The sequence below is a fragment of the Ursus americanus genome, chromosome 7 (genome assembly GCF_024610735.1).
Source record: "Ursus americanus isolate L20-20 chromosome 7, mUrsAme1.1.p, whole genome shotgun sequence".
In the NCBI taxonomy this organism is placed as follows: Eukaryota; Metazoa; Chordata; class Mammalia; order Carnivora; family Ursidae; genus Ursus; species Ursus americanus.
This window is the reverse complement of record NC_142133.1, coordinates 40668933-40674699: the sequence shown is the minus strand read 5'-3', so window position 1 is coordinate 40674699 and position 5767 is coordinate 40668933. Positions and strand designations below refer to the sequence as shown.

Below are 5767 nucleotides of genomic sequence, written 5' to 3'. Positions count from 1 at the left end.
CGGTCAGTGAGTGGAGACATAAATAAAACAAAATTTCAAAGATGGAAATGTATTGGAGGGTCTGGGAGGTTAATAGAATATGCATAAATCAGAAACAGGAAAGGGGTGACAAGATTAAGACTGGTCAAGAAAGGATCTCAGAGACTCAAGTCATGTACATATTTTTAAAATCAAATTCATTGAGGTATAATTTGTACAAAAATAAAATGAATCTATGTAATTGTAGGGTTTGATGAGGTTTTTTTCCCCCATATCAATACAACCTTTACTGCATCTTTAAATTATCACAAATAAGTGTGAAAAATCACCGGGCATCTTGCTGTTTCTGTAGCTGGATAACTTAGATCTTATTCATCAGCCTGCTGAACTGTTCCTTTTTCAGAAACACGGATACCAAAAATTTTCTGATATTCTTATTTTTAACTGATGTGGCTTGCTGAATCAAAGCAGCTGATTTTGATACAAGTTCAATGTCATTTTCTTCAGGAATTAACTCATCTTTCTGGGCTTGAGATACTGAACAAGCAACACCTGGCCTCATCTGAACCCTGCGGATGTACTTTTCACCCAGGAAATTTTGAATTGCAACAGCAGATCCATTCTCCTGAATAATGACATTGATGGGGAAGTGAGCATACTTAGACCTTATCTTGTAACGAAAGCCCAGTGTAATGCCCCTGGTCATGTTCTGTGTGTGACTACAGATAGTGTGAACAGTAGCCAGTTCTTTTCTATTCATTCACCATTTGTCAACTCAGAGCCTCTTCTTTTTCTTTCCAAGGAGACCAAGATCTACAATGATGTGATTGATGTCCTTTTGCCCGTTGCTTTGGGGCCCTTCACAGTAACAGTGGGTCCACCCCTTCTGAGTGATATTGACATTTTCTGGAATGTCAACAGTCTCATTGTTGAGAATGGTCTTTGTTCTTGCAGTAGATGCCACAAAGAGAGAGCTGATGAGTTTTAACACATGCATACAATTGTGTAATCCCAAACATGATCACTATATAGAACTTTTCTATCACTCTCTCCCTTGTGCCCCTTTGCAAGCAATACTCCTCACCCCTGGCCCCAAGTAGCCACCAATTGGCTTAATTATTCCTCTTCTAAAATGTCATATAAATGGAATCATACAGTATGTGAAATCTTGTGAGTCCATGTTGTTCCTTAGAACCAGTAGTCTGTTCCCTTTAATTGATTATATAGATATACTGCAATTTATTCATCAGTTCAATTCTTGATGACTATATAGGCTGTTTCTAGTCTGGAGTTATTATGAGTAAAGCATCTATGAACAGTCCCATGAAAGGCTTTGTTTGGACTTATATTTCCCTTTCTCTTGGATAAATTCATGGAATTGCTATTACAAAGTACATGTAGTGTAACTTAAAAAAAAAAACAAAAAAAAAACAAAAAAAAAAAACCCTGTCAAACTGCTTTCCAGAATGGTTGGGCAATTTAACAATCTTACCAGCAATGAATGATGATTCCATTTGTTACACATCTTCATCAACAGTTGGCATTTTCAGTATTTAATTACTCTAGTGGGCACGTACAGATATCTCAAAGTATTTTAGTTTACATTTTTTGGATGATCAACAATGTTGAGTATTTTTATATGCTCACTGGCCATTCATATATCTCCTTTTTTGAAGTGTCTGTTCAAAACTGTTTGCCATTTTTGAAAATTCTATCTTCTCATTATTGGAAAAGTTTTAAAAATTAAATCTGTATGTAACATCTTTGTTAAATAAATGTGTTGCAAGTATTTCTTATTAGTCTGTGGCTTATCTTTTCATTTTCTTAATGGTATCTTTCAAAGAGCTAGAGTTTTAACTGTGATAATTTCCAATTTACTATTTTCTTTGGTTCATGCTTTTTGTTTACTACCAAGAAATTTTTGCCTATGCTGAGTGGCAAAGATTTTCTCCTAAGTCTTCTTCCAAATGTTTTGTTTGTTTGTTTATTTATTTATTTATTTATTTATTTATTTATTTGGTATTTATGTTCAGGCCTATGATTTATTTTAAGTCTTGTGCATGGTATTAAGAGTTGAAGTCTCTTTTTTTTTTTCCATATGCATAGCCAGGTTTTCAATACCATATTTTGAAATTACCCACTGAGTTTCCTTCACATATTTCTAAAAAATCTATGAACAAATTTATGTGTAGGACTAACTCTTACATTTTTCTCTTCCATTGATCTACATATTTATCCTTTGCCAAAATCACATTGCCTTGCTTGGCACAGATTTACAGTATACCTTTAAATCAGTTAATGTAAGTGTCTGATTTTGTTCTTGTTTCACAAAACTGTTTTAACTATTCTAAATTATTCCCATCCATAAAATGTTAGTAAGACCTTGGCAATTTATATGGAAAATGTCTGCTGGTACTTTGGTTGAACTTGCATCATATTTATAGATCGGTTTGGAAAGACATCTTGGCAATAACAAAAAAATTACACCTTAACAAGAGTCTTCCAAATCAAAACAACAACAACAACAACGAAGTATGTCTCTCCATTTATGTTTTCTTTAATTTATCTTAGCAAAATTTTGTGAGAGTCAATATAAATATATTACACATATTTAAAGGAATTATTCCTAAGTATTTCATATTCTAGATGCTATTATAATTGTATTGTTTCTTTAAGCTTTCTTTCTTTTGTTTTTTTTTTTTTTAAGAGATGGTTGGGGAGGAAGAGAGGGAATCTTAAGCAAGCTCCATGCCCAGCTGGAGCCCAACTGGGGGCTCCCTCTTACAACCTGAGATTATGACCTGAGCTGAAATTAAAAGCTGGATGCTTAAACAACTGAGCCACCCAGGCACCCCTCTTTAAGCTTTATTTCTAATGCTTATTACTATTACGTAGAAATACAACTGACTTTTGTGTGCTGTAGCCATACTAAATTCATTTAATTCTGATAACTTTTTGGACCCTTAGGATTTTCTATGTGTTCATGGAGTCTGCAAATAATAGACAATTTTGTTCTTTCTCCAATTTGCACGCCTTTTTGTCTTTTCCTTGCTTTATCAGTACAGTGTTAATTGGAAGTGATGAGAGTATTTGACTTTACCATGCTCTTGATCCTAGGTGTAAGCTTCCAGTACTTTAGGAATTAAGTGTCATGTTTGCTCTATATTTCATACAGATTCCCTTGACCAGGTTGGTGCTATTCATATTTTGCTGAGTGTTTATCATGAATAGACACTGAATTTTGTCAAATGCTTTATCTGCACCTATGTAGATATTCATGTGGTCTTCTTTTATTCATTTTTTTTTCTTTTAATGGGTTTGATTTTTGAAAGTTAAATTAGCCTAGTATTCCTGGGATAAATGTCTCTTGTTCATGGTATATTATCCCTTTTATATATTATTAACTTTGCTACCATTTTGTTAAGGATTATTGTGTCTTTATTCAGCATGTGATTTCTTTACTTACAAAATAATTGTCAGGTTTTGTTGTTATAAAATGAGTTGGAAACTGTGTCCTATTGTATTTCTCAAAGTACTTGCAGATGATTTGATTTACTGTTTTCTTAAATGCTTGATTGTGGTTTTAATCTGCATTTTTGTGAAGACTAATAATGTTAAGCATATCTCTATACTTTGGAGGTTGGTTCAAGTCTTTTAGATTGTTTTTTCTTAATATGTTGATTTCCAGGGATTCTTTATACAATCTGCATTTGAGTTCTTTGTCACATATGTATTGCAAATATTTTTTAAGTCTGTGGCTTGCTGATTCATTTTCTGAAAAATAAAGAATTTTGATGAAGTACAATTTATTAATTTTTTTCCTTCACGGTTTTAGCATTTGTTTGAGAAATCTTTGCTTATTACTCCAGAATGACAAACATAGTGTTCTATGTTTTCATCTAGAACATTTATGACTGTGGCTTACACAGGTCTATTAGCCATCTCAAATTAATTTTTGTGTCTGTGAGAAAAGGATTGGACTTTTTTTTTAATCTAGTTTTTTGTGTATTATTTAGTAAAAAGATTGAATTTTCTCTCATTATGTTGATTTGATGCTTTAGTCAAAAATCAGTGCCTATTTCTGCATTCTCTTTTTTTGTCATTCAACCTTCTGATCTTTACTCAAACACCACATTGCTTTGATTACCATAGGAAATTCTGAAGTCGGGTGGTGTAAGTCTTACACTTCGTTCTTCCTCAAGATCATGTTGATTATTCAAGATATTTTAACTATCCATTTTAAAATCAGCTTTCACTCACCGAAAAAAAACCCACTGGAATTTTGGTTGGGATTGTGTTGTATCTGTAGCTTTATTTAGAGAAAGTGTTCTTTGATTCTTTGGAATAAATTCCATTATATTTAAAATCCACTTTAAAATTTTTTCTAGATAGTTTATAGAAATAAGCACATTTTTATATATTGATGTTGAATCCTGTGAAATTGTAATTTTTTAGTTAATTTCTTGCAGTTATTTGTAGGTTTTATGGGGTTTTCTACACAAATAATCATGGTATCCACAAATATTAACAGTTTTACTTCACTTTTTTATAATATTCTGCCCTTTTTTTCTGCCTTATTGCAATACCTAGGATATATAGAGTAATATTGAATAAAATCAATGAAATCAGACCTTCTTGTTTTGTTCTTGATTAGAGGGAAACATTCAATATATCTCATTAATTATGATATTAGTTCTAAATTTTTTGTAGAAGCCCTTCAGAGAGAATATTTCCTTCTATTTGTAGTTTTAAGAATTTTTACCATGGGTATTGAATTTTTTTTAATGCATTGTTCTGCATCTATTAAAATTATCATTTGGGTTTTCTCCTTTACTCATTAATGTGATTAAATACACTGATTTTTGAATGGTTAAATCTAACTTGCATTACTGGTGTAAAGGCCACTTTGCCACAGTGTATTATCTTTTCACATATACTATTTTTAATACTTTTTATGTCTACATTTATAAGAGATACTTGTCTGGTTTGTCTCCCTCTCTGATTTCTTCCCATTCAGTGCCTCCCCCACACCCCTATTGTCCTTATGCTCCAATGATGTACTATAACTTGGCTAACTGAATTTAAATTTTAAAAAAAGAGAGATACTTGTCTGCATTTTCCTTTTCTCACAAAATCTTCCCAGTTGGGGTATCAGAGTAATGATAATCTCATAAAAATGAATAAGGAAGTATTCCTTCCTACTTTATTTTCTCAAATAATACATGTTGAGTTGTTTTGTTTTGTTTTGTTTTTTCTTTGCTGTTTGGTAGATTTCACCATTTAAGAAATATGGGCTTCTAGTTTTCTTTGTGGAAAGATTCTTAACTGCGAATTAATTTTTTAAATTGATAGAGAGCTATCGAGGTTTTCTATTTCTTCTTGAGTTATCCTTGGTAACATACGTCCCTCAAGAAATCTAGCTGTTACATTTATTACCATAATATTTTTCATAATATTTACTTGGAAGGTTGTCTTTTAATATTTATAAGCTCGTTAGTAAGATCCACTCTTTCATTCCTGTTATCAGTAATTTGTGTCTTTTCTCTTTTCCCTGATCACTCAAGCTAAGGGTTTATTGTCACTTTTACTGATGTTTTTTAGGAACCAGCTTTTGACTTCCTGACCCTCCCTCAGTCTTTGTAGGCCATGGCCTTGCAGCCAGTGAAGGACTGAAGTGTTTCAGAGGAATCGCTCTTAGTTCTCTTGCCCTCATCCTAGACTCAGCATTCTACCACACCAGCCAACAAATATCTCTGTACTTCCATATCTAGAGGATTTTCTGCTTTCT

The 5767-nt window shown here is 32.5% G+C and overlaps 1 pseudogene; it reads right to left on the bottom strand.

The window, feature by feature from the left end:
- Positions 1–340: 340 nt before the first annotated feature.
- Positions 341–976, bottom strand: LOC123799644 (large ribosomal subunit protein uL6 pseudogene; annotated as a pseudogene).
- Positions 977–5767: the final 4791 nt, after the last annotated feature.